We start from the raw sequence: 15,159 nt of genomic DNA, 5'->3' as shown, positions 1-15,159 counted from the left end.
TGTACTACCTCAATGGACTGTGCAATGATATGAACTGTATCGACAGTATGCAAAACATGATTCCTCAATACACGTGACAACAATAAAGCACTATCCACTGCCAAGCCATTCTTTGGCATTCTGTACTCCTCTTTTGAAGGCAGTTTTCACGCTGTCACGTAGATTTAAAGTTTGACCCCAAGAGTGAGTTCAACACAAAACAATTCTTCTCCCACAGAGATATCCTCTCAACCAAACTTTGGTGCCTCTGCTTGTAATCCATGGGTTAGCCCATATATCCCTTGCCTGGTCCACACATTCCCACCTTATATACAGTTAATGTGGACAGCCATTGAGTAACGCAATACAAAACATGTCCTTCAGTCCAGCATGCTGATCTTCAAGTGCTCATCCAGGTAGTTTTAAAATATTGTCAGAGTCCGCTATCACCATAGTCAGGATTGTAACTATTTTCTGGGTGAAAACATACACAAAATACTGGTGATACTCAGCAGGTCAGATAGGGTCTGTGGAGGAAATGAACAGTTGACAAACAGTCCTGATGAAAGGTCCTGGCCTAAAACATCAACTGTCCATTTCTCTCCATAGTTCCTCCAGTCCCACATACAGGAACTGTTACTTGTCACCAGAAGCAGGAGATTTAAAAAGTAGTGCCAGCTGGGACTTTCTGCGCAGTTTCAGATTGGGTAATAAGGCAATGGCAAGAGCCAATAAAAAGAAGTTAAGTTTAAATGGAATAGCCATTGTGGAAACAGCCATAATGAAAGTGGACAGGGTTAGACTGGTGAACTAAGGCTTTGGTTCAAAATGCGTTAGAGAGCAAGGGACTGAAAAAAAACATAATTAAGAGGAAAACTATGAAAATACTCAATAAAAGGTCCCCAGACCTTATGAAACTTTATATCCGAATTAAGAATTGAATAATGGATTTTTTCAAGGTCTAAACAGGACATGGTATTGTTAAGCCATTGAGCATGAGTGGGTGGGGCCACATCTCTCCATCTAAGGAGAATTAGACGTCTAGCCAGGAAAGAAGCAAAAGATAATATTTGACATTTAATGGAACTCAAGCGTATATCTGTCTCACCCAAGAAACCAAACAGAGCAATTAAAGGGTTAGGTTATAAATGGTGATTCAGAATACAGGATAAAGTTATAAAAAACATCTTTCCAAAATTTCATCTTTTTCTACCTACTATGTATGATTCAACATTCTATGATTGGTATAGAAAGGGCATTAGACATTTTGAAGATCTTTTTATCGATAATCGCTTCGCATCCTTTCAACAGCTCTATGCTAAGTTCAATCTGCCTAATGCCCATTTCTTTAGGTATCTCCAAATTAGACACTTTATCAATCCTTTAATTCCCAACTTCCCTGAAATGCCCGAGAAAAATGCTATGGATTTCTTTTTTTCTAGTAATCCACTGGATAAAGGCTTAATATCCTTTATCCGTGATAAATTAGTATCCTTATGGTGTGCCCCTGTGGATAAAATCAGAATGGCTTGGGAGCATGACTTAAATATCCCTTTATCTGATGAGATTTGGGACTCGATTCTCAAATCGGTTAATTCAACTTCTCTTTGTGCTCGCCACTGTCTTTTACAGTTTAAGATTGTTCATAGAGCTCATATGTCCAAATCTAAATGATCTCGATTTTACCCTATTAGTCCCCTTTGTGATAAATGCAAAAGTGGCGAGGCTTCTCTTATTCATATGTACTGGACCTGTCCTTGCTTAGAGCTCTTTTTTTTTTGGTAGTAGGCATTATTATCTTCTGTTTTCAAGTGTATTTACAGTTTTGGGGGTCTGAATGTTCTGATTTATATTTTCTACATTTTGTTTTGGTTGGTCTGGAGTTTTTTTTTGTTGTGGGGCTTGGGGAGGACACTAACTTTACATGACTTCAACTTGGGTGCTTTCTCAATTATCTTATTTTGTATTATATTACTATTGTATGTTTATCTTGCACTGTACTAATTTTCTACTTTGTTTTTGGGTTTTTTTTTATTTGTAGTGTTGTAGAAAATGCATTAAAAAAATCAATTAAAAAATGCTTTAGAGAGAAGCCGAGGCCAAGGTCAATTTCCAGTAAATGTTTATTTCTTTCTTTATTACTGCATAGGTGTTGTAGACAGTCCAGGTCTCGCTGGCATAGAGGAGGGTGATGTGAACCACTGCTCGGTAGACCTTCAGCTTGGTGGTAAGGCTGAGTCCTCTCTGCTCCCATACATTCTCACGGAGTCTCCTGGACTGACTACAGCAGGCACGCTAAACAGCTCAACCACTTCCACTTGAGCTGCCTCTGCAGACTTCTCCACGTACGATGGCAGGACAAAGTCCCAGACACGGAAGTCCTGGAGCGGGCTAGCACCCACAGCGTCTACACCCTCCTACAGAAAGCCCAAGCCAGATGGACTGGCCATGTCATCAGGATGTCTGACAGTCGAGTACCAAAACAGCTGCTGTATGGAGAGCTGAGCCAGGGCAAGCACTCAGTTGGAGGGCAGAAGAAATGTTTCAAAGACTGCCTCAAAGTGTCCCTTAAAGACCTCAACATCAATCCCAGTAGCTGGGATTCACTTGCTCTGGACTGCCCAACCTGGTGGAGCAGGACCACTAAAGGAGCGTATGCAGCAGAAATCAGACGCACCACAGAGGCTCAGAGGAAAAGTGCCGCGTGCAAGGCTCCATCTACCTCCACTTCCACTGCAACACCTACCCTCACGTGTCCCACATGTGGGCGAGCTTTCAGGGCCCGGATTGGCCTCACCAGTCACCTCCGGACCCACAGTCACAAACCCTCCTCCTGACAGAAGTCGTGGTCGTCTTCGACTCCAAAGGACGAACAACAACAACTGCATAGGTAGAGCAGTGTGAATGGAACTCAGGGTGCTCCTCTTGCATGATGTGGGAAGTTAGAGAGCTCTATTGTCCTCTCTGTTTCGCCACACCTCATAATCTGAAGCAATTACAGGGCAAAATGAATGAATGATTTTAGAAAAGTCAGAAATAACAGAAATTGGGTCAGAGTGAAATACGTGCAAAAAGAGAATTATGCTACAAGGACTAAAACTCTTGAGTTATAGACAGAGGCTGGTTAGGCTGGGACTTTCTTCAATGGATTGTAGGAGGCTGAGGGGTGAACTGATCAAAGTTTTCTTTTGCATAATTGGTTGCTTTTTACTCTTTGTGGTCTAGTTTTTCATTAATTCTATTATATTTCCTTGTTCTACTGTGTTCGTTGTTCTACTATGATAATCAAACACTGGATTTTTCACAGCAATGAGTTCCCGTTCTTGGAGCTCACCGACCCACTGGCCATTTTCTGACATTCTCCAGGCATGGCATGGAAGATGCCAGGGTGTGCATCTGCATGGCTCGGTAGATGACAGATTCCAGGCCAGTGCCACCAACTGAGGCATCATGGGAGAAGGAACATCAGGATTTAGCGGCAGCAGATACTGTAGATGGAGGTCTCTGTAGTTGAGCTACTTCTTTCTCTCTCTCGCATTCTTTCAATGGTAGGGAGAGTTTGCTGCAGATTCCCGAGTTGAAGAATCTCAGAATAAGAAGTGACACAGCAGACTGTACGACTGTATCAGCGACTGTTTGTCTCCCCTTTTGCTGTGAAATGGGTGACATCTCTCTGCCCCTTGTTAATGCGAGAGAGAGTATGTGGCATGCCAAACTGTCTGGCAAGCAATAGTTTTGTTGACTGCAGATCATGGTCTCTCTTTGGGGGCTTTGCTGGTGCTTGGTTGGTGGTGGGTGCTGATGCTTTTTGCTGGAATAGGGGGAGGTTGATGCTCTGTTGCTGCTTGTGCGTGGGAGGGGGAAAGGGGGATTTGTGTTCTACCATTTCTGTCATTCATTCTTTTAGGGTTCTTCGATTTTTCATGGATGTCTGCGAAGAGCAAGAATTTCAGGTAATATACTGTATACATTCTCTGATAATAAATGTAACCATTTGATTCATTTTGATTGCCTACAAGAAATTACATCTCAGGTTAGTATGTGGTAACATACAGTATTTGTACTTTGATAATAAATTTACATTTAACTTTGTTTATATGCTCATGAGGCACATACAGTTGTTAAAGTAAACAGCCAGTCTTTTATCCAGGTGAGGTAGAGGGTACTGGTTCAAGGTGAAAGGGAAAGATTTGGAATGGAGCTGAAGGTTATTTTTCACAGAGAGGCATATGGAACAAACTATCAGAAGAATCAGTAGAGCTAGGTACAATGACAAAGTTTAAAAGACACTTGGACAGATACATAGGTAGAAGATGTTTGTAGGGATATAGGCAGATGTAGGCAGGATGGAAGCAGCTCAGAAAGACATGTTGGCCAGCATGAATGAGTTGGGCTGAAGGGCCTGTCTGTATGTGTTTTAACTCGGTGAACCTATTGTGTTGAGAAGGTGGGTGTACCTTTGCTCTTGGAATGAGGAGTATAGCTGATAGGTTTCCATTATTGTCTGTGACACTCCCCTACAGCCTTGCTCAGTCTGGGTCGTACATCCTCACTGGCTTTCCTCCAGTAATGCTTACATGCTGTCCACACAGCGAGTACGTACAGGATCTGCTAAAGTAAAATATAAAATGATACATTAGCTCAGCAATTCCAAAACCTCCTCTGATAATCTGATCAATATTGAGTTTTGGCAGCAAGCTCTTTGGTTCTTGTAGAAAAAGAAACCTTTATAAGCACATCCCTAATCAAAGATTCACTCTGGGCTGACGAAAGGCAGCAAATGACAGAATAAAAGACGTGGAGATTAGATTGGTTTAAATCTCAGTTTGTTGTCATTACCTTTCTACTTTTAAGAAGAAACTGGAGGCAGTCGTTTAGTTATTGTGACCGATTTATCATTTTCAAGATTGTCAAATAATTGTGAAGGCTATGTATTTAATAAAAGCCCTTGCGATTTATTACTTGGCCCACTGGCTATTTCTCTGCTCCCTACCAATTCATGTTCCAGACCCTGATCCTGAGCCATTAGAAAAGACTGAGGTACATTTATCACTGTTGGATAATCCACTCCATTGGCTTCAGGCATTCCCAGTACGAGCAGATGGCAGACATTAAACCAAGAATCTGTCTGCCTTCTTAGATTTAACATTGCAGCCGAGCTAGCCAAGCCTCCCTAGTGCCCCTCAAGCAAGAACACTATGACAAACTGTGGGACAAATTTCTTCTCGGTCTCTGTGGTAAATGCTCAGCAAGGCATCAGCAGCAAGTTGTACATTGTTCCAGTTAAATCTACAACTATCCATCAGGTGGTCAGAACAATCTTTGACCCTTTCATCAACACATCATAGAAAGAATCCTATCTGGGTGCATCACTGCTTGCTATGCCAACTGTTCTGCCTATGACCACAAGAAACTGCAGCAAGTTGTGGACACAATTCAGCACATCTTGGAAGCCAGCCTCCACACTCCCTCATCCTTCTAAATCCCAGTGAGTACAGGCCCAGAGTCATCAAGCCTTCCTCATATGATAACCCTTTCATTCCTGGTGTCATCCTTGTGAACATCCTCTGAAACCTCTCCAATGCCAACACATCTTTTCTCAGATGAGGAGCCCAAAACTGTTCACAGTACTCAAGGTGAGGCCTCACCATGCTTTATAAAGCCTCAGCATTACATCCTTGCTCTTCTATTCTAGACCTTTTGAAATGAATGTTATCATTCCATTTGCCTTCCTCACCACTGACTCAACCTGCAAGTTAACCTTTATGGTGTTCTACATAAGGACTGCCAAGTCCCTTTGCATCTCAGATTTTTAGAGTTTCTCCCGGTTTAGAAAATAGTCCGCATATTTATTTCTTCTACCAAAGTGCATGATCATGCATTTTTGAACATTGTATTTCATTTACCACTTCCTTGCCCATTCTCCTAATCTGTCTAAGTCTTTCTGCAGCCTTCCAGTTTCCTCAATGCTACCTGCCCCTCCACCAATCTTTGTATCATCTGCAAACTTGGCAATAAAGCCATCTATTTTATCATCCAAATCATTGATATACACCTTAAAAGGAAGTGGTCCTAACACCGACCCCTGTGGAACACCACTATTCACTGACAGCCAACCAGAAAAGGATTCTTTTATTCCCACGCACTGCCTCCTACCAATCAGCCATTGCTCTAACCATGCTAGCAACTTGGGCTCCTAACTTGGTAAGCAGGTTCATGTGTGGTACCTTGTCAAAGGCCTTCTGCAAGTCCAAATATACAACATCTACTGCATCTCCTTTATCTATCCAACTTATAATCTCCTCAAAGAATACCCATCAGTTTGTCAAGCAAGACTTTCCCTTAATGAAACCATGCTAACTTTGTTCTATCATGTCCTGTGTCATCACGTACTCCACAATCTCATCTTTAACAATTGACTCCAACATCTTTTCAACCACTGTGGTCAGGATAATTGGTCTATAATTACCTTTCTGCTGCCTCCCTCCTTTATTAAAGAGTGGAGTGACATTTGTAATTTTCCAGTCCTCTGGAACCATGCCAGTGTTCAATGATTCTTGAAAGACCATTACTAATGGCTCCACAATCTATCTCTACCTTCTCCCTTGTAATAGTAACTGCATTCACTTCTCTTCCATAACACTCTTCAACACCTGGCATACTGCAAGTGTCTTCCACAGTGAAGACTGATGCAACATACTCATTTATTTCATCTGCCATCTCCTTGTCCCTCATTATTTCTCCAGTCTCATTTTTCTAGTGGTCCTATATCCACTCTCATTTCTCTTTTATTTTTTATGTACTTGGAAAAGCTTTTTATATCCACCTTGATATTGCTTACTAGTTTGCTTTCATATTTCATCTTTTCTCTCCTAATGATTTCTTTATTTGCTTTCTGTAGGTTTTTAAAAGCTTCCTAATCCTTTATATTCCTGCTAATTTTTGCTTTGTTGTATGCCCTCTATTTTGCTTTTACATTAGCTTTGACTTCCTTTGTCAGTCACGGATGTACTGTTTTGCCATTTGAGTATTTCTTTGTTTTTGCAATATATCTAAACTGCACCTTCCTCATTTTTTCCGGAAACTCACACCATTGCTACGCTGCTGTCATCCCTTCCAGCATCTCCTTCTAAAGTAATTTGGTCAACTCCTGTCTCATACCACTATAATATCCTTTACTCCACTGAAATACCTTTACTTCAGACATTGCCCTTTTGACATGCCTTTTCTATTTCCCATTGTAATCTTGGTCCACAACTCAACCACTATTGGGAAGCCTGTAAATAACTGCCAACAGGGTCTTTTTACCCTTGCAATTTCTTAACTCAACCCACAAAGGTTCAACATCTTCCAATTCTATGTCACATCTTTCTAATGATTTGATGCCATTCTTTACCAGCAGAGCCACATCACCACTTCTGCTTCAAGGCGTACAAAAAAGCTGGATGAACTCAGCAGGTCAGGCAGCATCCGTTGAAAGAAGCAGTCAACGTTTCAGGTCGAAACCCTTCTCCTGACAAAGGGTTTCAACCCGAAACGTTGACTGTTTCTTTCAACGGATGCTGCCTGACCCGCTGGGTTCTTCCAGCTTTTTTGTACGTCTTGATTTGACCACAGCATCTGCAGTGTACTTTATGTTTACCACTTCTGCTTACCTTCCTATCCCTCCAATACAACATGTAACCTTGGACATTCAGCTCCCAACTACAACCGTCCTTCAGCCACGACTCAGTGATGGCCCCAACAGTATATCTGGCTATCTGTAAAAGTGCAAGAAAATCATCCAGCTTATTTCTTCTACTCTATGCATTGATAAATAATACTTAGAGGACTGTACTTGCTACTCATTTTGATTCTGAATCCCTAATGCACTGATTCTCACCCTGTTGGCTGAAAACTTGTCCCATCACCTGCCTGCCGTTCCCGAGAGTTTGGCTGGATACCTTGTTTTTTTCACCATCCGTCCTATTCTGCATCCCTTCACTCCAGTTCCCACTCCCCTGCCAAATTAGTTTAAACCCTCCCCAACAGCTCTAATGAACCTGTCTGAGAGAATATTGGCCCCCCCTCAGGTTCAGGTGCAACCCGTCACTTTTGAACAGGTCATACCTCCCCCAGAAGAGAGCTTCAAAGAACTTGAAGCTCTGGCCCCTGGACCCACTTCTCAGCCACACATTTATCTGCCAAATCATCCTGTTTCTACCCTCACTGCTGCATGGCACAGGTAGCAATCTAGAAATTACTTCCTCTCAAGTCCTGCTTCTCAGCTTTCTGCCTAGCTCTCTAGATTCTCTCTTCAGGACCTCTTTGCTTTTCTTTCCTATGTCATTGGTACCAACATGTACCAAGACATAAAGCTGCTCTCTCTCTCTCTCTCTGTAAAATGATGTGGATATGATCTGAGATGTTCCTGACCCTGGCAGCTGGGAAGCAACGTACCATCCAGGTGTCCTGTTCACATCCACAGAATCTCCTGACTGTTCCTCTAACTGTTTAGTCCCTATCATTATGGCTCCTCTCTTCTCCCTCTTTCCCATCTGCACCACAGATCCATGCTCAGTGCCAGTAACCTGGTCTCCATGGCATTTCCCTGGAAGGTCATTTCCTACAACTGTATAATTGTTATTGAGAGGAATGGCCACAGGGTGCTCTGTGATAACTACCTGTTAATCTTCCCATTTCTTCTCCTGACAGCCACTCAGCCTCCTGCAATTTAGGGGTGACTACTTCCCTGTAACTCCAATCGATGCTCTCCTCACTCTCCCATACAAGCCAAAGTTCATCCAGTTGCTGCTCCAGATCCCTAACACGGTCTTCAAGAGGTTACAGCTGGATGCACTTCATGCAGATGTAGTTCCCTGAGAGACTCTGGGTCTCACAGGAGCCCAATATCCAGCATGAAGAACACATGGCAATTTAAACTACACTGTACCCTAACACAGTAAGAATAAAGGGAAACTTAACAGAAACTTATCCAGAAGGTTTACCCAGAGCCAATGCCTCTTCTGAGCCAAAGCCTCCTTTAAGGCGAAGCCTGGCACTCCTACTCCCAACAATGGCCGCTCTTCCTGTCCTTCTGTAGTTTTATTTACTCCTGTCTGTGCTGCTCCAGCTGACCTGCAAGAAACCTCCTCACTGTGTGCTGCTCTCGCTGCTCACTGGGCCACTGGAATATCACCGAATGCCCAAGAAGCTCCTCTTTTAAACGAGTGCTGCTGACCTGCGAGAAACCTCCTTACTGAAATGTTATGCAGCAGCATCTTCCCAACATTTATACTCAATGTTACGACTGCTGAAGGCAAGTCTGCCATAAGCCTTCTTTAGCACCATTTCTGCTTGTGTTACCACTTTCAGGAAGAAATTAACTTTCATGCCAATATGTCTCTGTAGATCAGTGCTTGATATAGAAATGGAGGTGGACTTATCATCATCGCTGGCTAATGGTTATCAACAACTTCTGTTCAGATCCATCAACTAAGTGTCGTAACCTCTGGGACTTTGTTACAGCTGGGACTGATCAGCCGCTTAATGAAGTCTCAGCATAGCTTTCCGGCTCTCAAACTTTTTCATATTCTATGCTGCTATTTATAAATCCCAGGACCCACATCCTTTATTAACTGCTTTGTTAATCTCTTATCCTTAAAGCTTTATGCATAAACATTCCCACAGCTCGCTTTATAATATCACAAATTTAAACCACTAATATTTCTTCTCCTTATTCATTTTCATTTCCACATAGTTTACTAATATTCCTTCATTCCATGCCACCTGAAAACTGTGAGTTTTTGCCTCATTCTCCCATTTGGAGACATTAATATGTACACAGCAGTGATAGAGTACATGGGATATACTGTAGAACGTAGAACAGTACAGCACAGTACTGGTCCTTCAGCTTCTGATGTTGTGCTGATCTTTTAACCTACTCTACAATCAATCTAACCCAATAACTCTCTTATTTCCTTTCATCCATGTGCCCATCCAAGTGTCCCTAATGTATGAGCTTCTACCACCAACCCTGGCTCTACATTCTAGGCAGTTACCACTCTGTGTAAAAAAAAACACTGACATTCCCCCTAAACTTTCCTCCAATAACCTTAAACAGATGTCTTTTAGTATTAGCAAGTGCGTCCTGGAAAAAAGAGAATGACTGTCCACTCTATCTATGCCTCTTATGCATGTCTATCAAGTTGGTTCTCATCCTCCTTCCTTCCTAAGAGAAACACCCTGGCTCGTTAAACTGCCTTCATAAGACACGTTCTCTAATCCAGGCGGCATCCTGGTAAATTGTCTCTGATTCTCTCCAAAACTTCCACATTCTTCCTATAATGAGGTGACCAGAATTGAGCACAATATGGCTAGTGTGGTCTAACCAGACTTTTACCTTGCAGCTCTTGAATTCAATCCCCCAACTAATGAAGGCCATCACATCATATCCCTTTTTAATCATACTATCAACTTGAACCCTGGGGACCCCTTGCTCTCTAACCCCCTCCTCTCTGAGCAACATAATGATCTCTGGAGCTCTCTGCTCCCTTACTCTCTCCAATCCTGTGTCCAGTACTAAGCTTGCTGCCATTAACCCTTTTTCAGCCAGATTCCTGTGTTTGCTCACTACACTGAGAGAACTTTGGGTTAGACAAACATAGAAGTTCAGCGTGATGGAGAGACAAAGGGAGTTGGAAGAGAGGAGGTATTGGAAAAACCCGGGTTAATGGGGAGAGATGGGGTATTGAATAGGGACTCACAGCTATGGAGAGACAGGGTAATGAGGAAACATGAGGTAAATGGAAAAGACAAAGGAGGAAAAGACAATTGAAGGGTAGATAAATAGGGAGGGCATAATGGAAAAGGATTGAAAAGGGGAAATACAGGTTCAGAGGGAAATGGAGGCTCAAAACATTGGGAGAAACATGAGAAAGTGGAAAGAGACATGAGGAATGGGGAGAGATGGGAACTGGGAAGAAATGGGGAACAGAGAGAGATGGCAAATTTGGATAAACCTTGTGAAAGGGGAGAGACATGGAAAATGAGGAATGGGGAGAAATGGGAAATTGGGAAAGATATGGAGAACTGTGAGAAATGGGGAATAGTAGAAGACATGGGGAAAGGGGAGAGACACAGGAACAGGAAGTGATGGGAAATGGAAAAGGTGGAGAATGGGAAGAGACATGGGGAACAAGGAGAGACATTGGGAATGGAAAAACAGTGGTTAAAGACATAAAGTTCAAAGCAAATTTATTATCAATGTACATATACGATACCAACTACAACACTGAGATTCATTTTCCTGCCAGTATAATTAGTAAATTCATAATAGGATAATAACTGTATTAGAATTAAGGAAAGACTGTGCCAACTTGTACATTCATCCAGTGTGCAAAGGACAACAAACTGTGCAAATACAAAAAAAAGAATAATAATATTTAAATGAACAGTAAATATTAAGAACTTAAGTTTAAGAGTTCTTGAGAGTGAGTCCATACGTTGTGCAAACATTTCAATGATGGGGCAAGTGAAGATGAGTGAAGTTACTCTCTTTGGCTCAAGAGCCTGATGGTTGAACCTCTTCCTGAACTGTTCCTGAACCTCATGGTATGAGTCCTATGGCTCCTGTACTTTCTTCCTGATGGCAGCGGCAAAAGGAGAACATCTCCAGAGTGGTGGGGTCCAGATGATAGATGCTGCTTTCTTGCAACAACATTTCGTGTAGATGCGCTCAATAGATGGGAGGTCTTTACCTGTGATGGACTGGGCTTTATCCATTACTTCTTGTAGGACTTTCCATTCAAAGGCATTGGTGTTTCCATAGCAGTCTGTGATGCAGCCAGTTAATATAATTTCTATTACACATCTATAGAAGTTCATCAAAGTTTTAGACCTTATGCCAACTCTCCACAAAATCCTAATGAAGTAGAGGTGCAGACCTGCTATCTCCATAATTACACTTACATGCTGGGCCCAGGGCAGGTCCTCTGAAATAGTAACAATTAGGATTTAAAGTTGCTGACCCTCTCCATCTTTGATCCTCTGATGAGGACTGGCTCATGGAGCTCCGGTTTCCTCCTCATAAAGTAAATAATCAGCTTCTTGGTCTTCCTCACATTGAGTAAGAGGTGGTTGTTATGGTACCACTCAGCCAGATTTTCAATCTCTTTTCTATATAATGATTCATTACTGCCTTTGATCCAGCCAATGACAGTGGGGTCATCAACAAACAGGAATATGGCATTGGAGCTGTGTTTAGCCACTGGGCTTTATCCATTACTTCTTGTAGGACTTTCCATTCAAAGGCATTGGTGTTTCCATAGCAGTCTGTGATGCAGCCAGTTAATATAATTTCTATTACATTTAGTAAAGCTAGTAGAGCAGGGGACTAAGCACATATCCTTGTTGTGTACCTGTGCTGATGGAGATTGTGGAGATGATGTTGCCAATCCAAATTGGCTGGGGTCTGCAAGTGAGGAAATCAAAGATCCAATTGCACAAGGAGGCATTGAGGTCAAGGCCTTGAAGCTTATTGATAAGCTTTGATGGGATGATAGTATTGAATACTGAGCTGTAGTCAGTAAAGAGCATCCTGATGTATGCATTTTTGCTGTCTAGAATTTCCAGGCTTGAGTGAAAAGCCAATAAAATGGTACCTGTTGTGCTGTTAGGCACATTGGAGTGGATCCAAGCCACTTCTCAGGCAGGAGTTGATTTGCTTCATCACCAACCTCTCAAAACATTTCATCACTGTGGATGTAAGTGCTACTGGATGATAGTTATTGAGGTAGGTTACCATGTTCTTCTTAGGCATGGGTATAATAGCCTGTCTGAAGGAGTTAGGTACCTCAGATTGCTGAAGCGAGAGGTTAAAGATCTTAGTGAACACTCCAGCCAGTTGATTAGCATAGGCATTTAGTACTTGACCAGGTACTGTGTCTGGACTGGATTGGGTTCACCTTCCCGAAGGCCACAAGCATATTGGCATCAGAGACTGAAATCTCAGGATGATCAGGGGCTGTGGGGGTTTTTGATAGTTCTTTGAAGTTTTGACAGTTAAAGTGAGCATAGAAAGCTTTGAACTCATCTGGAAGCGAATCCCTACTGTCTCCTATGTGGTTTGATATTACTTCATATGAGGTGATAGTACTCAAGACCTGCCACAGCTGTCGAGCATCCTTCATTGATTCAAGTTTAGTCCGGAGTTGCCACTTTGCCTGTGAGATGGCTTTCTAATGAATGTATCTGGACCTCTTGTAACTTTCTTGGTCACCAGACTTGAATGCCTCTGATCTGGCCCTCAGCATTTTGCAGATCTCAATAGGTAATAAGAGGCATAAGGTGAGACACAGTAAATAGAGAGAGACCAGAGTAATGATGAGTGACCCATTGGCCTTCATTCTGTAAATCACAGCTTCAGAATATTGAGGCAAACAAAGAACTGGATCCGTCTGGCTGAGTCTTTTGCAACGGAGCACTTGGAGAGCACTGTTGTGATTTGTTAAAAATGTTGAGTTTTTCAATCCTCCGATGCACAGTGTTTAAAGAGGCAATCAGTAACCCCTCTGCTCATTAAGCAGCCATCACCATTATTCATTTCCTCTGTTTAGAATCCTCTCTGTATAATTGTTTAGGGATGAGCTGAACATATGGCACGGTTGTGATACTCTGTATTAGAGATACAAAGCACTGTTACTGTTATTGCTGCTTTATGAAAAACTGGCATCTGATTTGATCAGAAACTTGCTTCAAATAAATTACAGGGCATTGGTTTCAATATTATGCCTCATCAGGGGGCGAACGTTTGTCCCTACAGCATCTGTACTTTTATTAGCATCTGAGATTATTTCCAAATGCAGACCTGATTATAGTCAGTGTACATTTTATTTGGTTACAGCATGTGAAAGTTGTTTGCCAGACTAGCTTTTACTGCTCACTAATAGTTCTTTATAGAGGAGAATCTTACAGAGTAGGGACGGAATCCTTGGCCCATCATGTCTGCATTGACTGTGATGCCGATCTGTAACGGATTCTGCCTGCGCGTGGTTTTTATCTCTTCATCCCCTGCCTATTCATACATTTGAACAAAATGGCTCGTAAACAAACCTATTCTATCTGCTTACACCACCTCCTTGCAGACCATTTCAGGCACCTACCTGGAAAAAAATGGCCTCGTAAATCTTTATTAAATTTTTCCTCTTTCACCTTGACATTATACCCTCTAGTATTTGACATACCCACCATGGAATCAGACTCTAACTACCCACTGTAACTATGCCTCTCATAATTTTAAAAACTTCCCTCAGCTGCTAGCACTCTAGAGAAGCCATGCAACAGTACAGCACAAGAATAGGCCCTTTGCACCATGATCTTGCTCTGAACTAATTCAAAGTCAAAATCAAATTTACTGTCATGAGCACAAGGACATGACTGCACAGGTGCAATGAAAATCTTTCTTGCAGAAGCATCACAGGCACCGAGTATCATATGATTGGCATTCACAAGAAAAACACAAATTAAGCAATTTTTAGAAGGGGAAAGAAACCAATCAAAACAAAAAGATGCTCATTTTGATGCAAAGTGATCAATTATAATTCTAGTGTTGCTAAACTCAATTGAATAGAGTTGTTCAGGTTGGTTCAAGAACTGAGAAGTTGAAGGGATGTAGCTGTACTGCTGATGCACCATCAATAACCCACTTTGAGACGTGAAGGCGAGATATCGGCTTTTATTGACTGGAAGAAAGAACAAGCAGTGAGTGACCACCATACTACATCCTGGAGACTGAGAGGTCGGGCTCAGGCCTTGATCACCTTTATACAGGGGTCTGTGGGTCTGTGGGAGGAGCCACAGGAGCAGTCAGCAGGGGGCGTTTCCAGACAGGTATATGTAGTTCATCACATTCACCACCCCCCCCCCCCACCTTTGTTTTAAAAAGAGTCCTCATGTGGCGAAGTTTCTTACAGGTTAAGTCTATCAGGTGGTCGAATCTGTCGCTGCGATCTACGTAGCACCGGCTGTGATTGCACAGGTGCTGGTGGTGCCGGTGGTGGTGATTGCACAGGTGCCGGTGGTGGTGATTGCACGGGAGCCAGTGGTGGTGATTGCACGGGAGCCGGTGGTGGTGATTGCACGGGAGCCGGTGGTGGTGATTGAACAGGTGCAGGTGCTGGTGATTACATGGGAGCCAGTGTT

General features: G+C 42.5%; 1 long non-coding RNA gene across 1 annotated transcript; it reads right to left on the bottom strand.

Annotated features, from left to right (window-relative positions):
• Window positions 1-2,141: 2,141 nt before the first annotated feature.
• On the bottom strand, window positions 2,142-7,649 carry LOC132380034 (uncharacterized). The gene is made up of 3 exons (XR_009507625.1): window positions 7,635-7,649; window positions 4,437-4,590; window positions 2,142-3,910 (listed from the first exon to the last, which is right to left on the bottom strand). It is a non-coding gene; the product is annotated as an uncharacterized LOC132380034 (long non-coding RNA).
• Window positions 7,650-15,159: the final 7,510 nt, after the last annotated feature.

The sequence above is a fragment of the Hypanus sabinus genome, chromosome 1 (genome assembly GCF_030144855.1).
Source record: "Hypanus sabinus isolate sHypSab1 chromosome 1, sHypSab1.hap1, whole genome shotgun sequence".
Classification (NCBI taxonomy): Eukaryota; Metazoa; Chordata; class Chondrichthyes; order Myliobatiformes; family Dasyatidae; genus Hypanus; species Hypanus sabinus.
The sequence above is the reverse complement of the archived record's forward strand: the minus strand, read 5'-3'. Positions and strand labels throughout refer to the sequence as shown.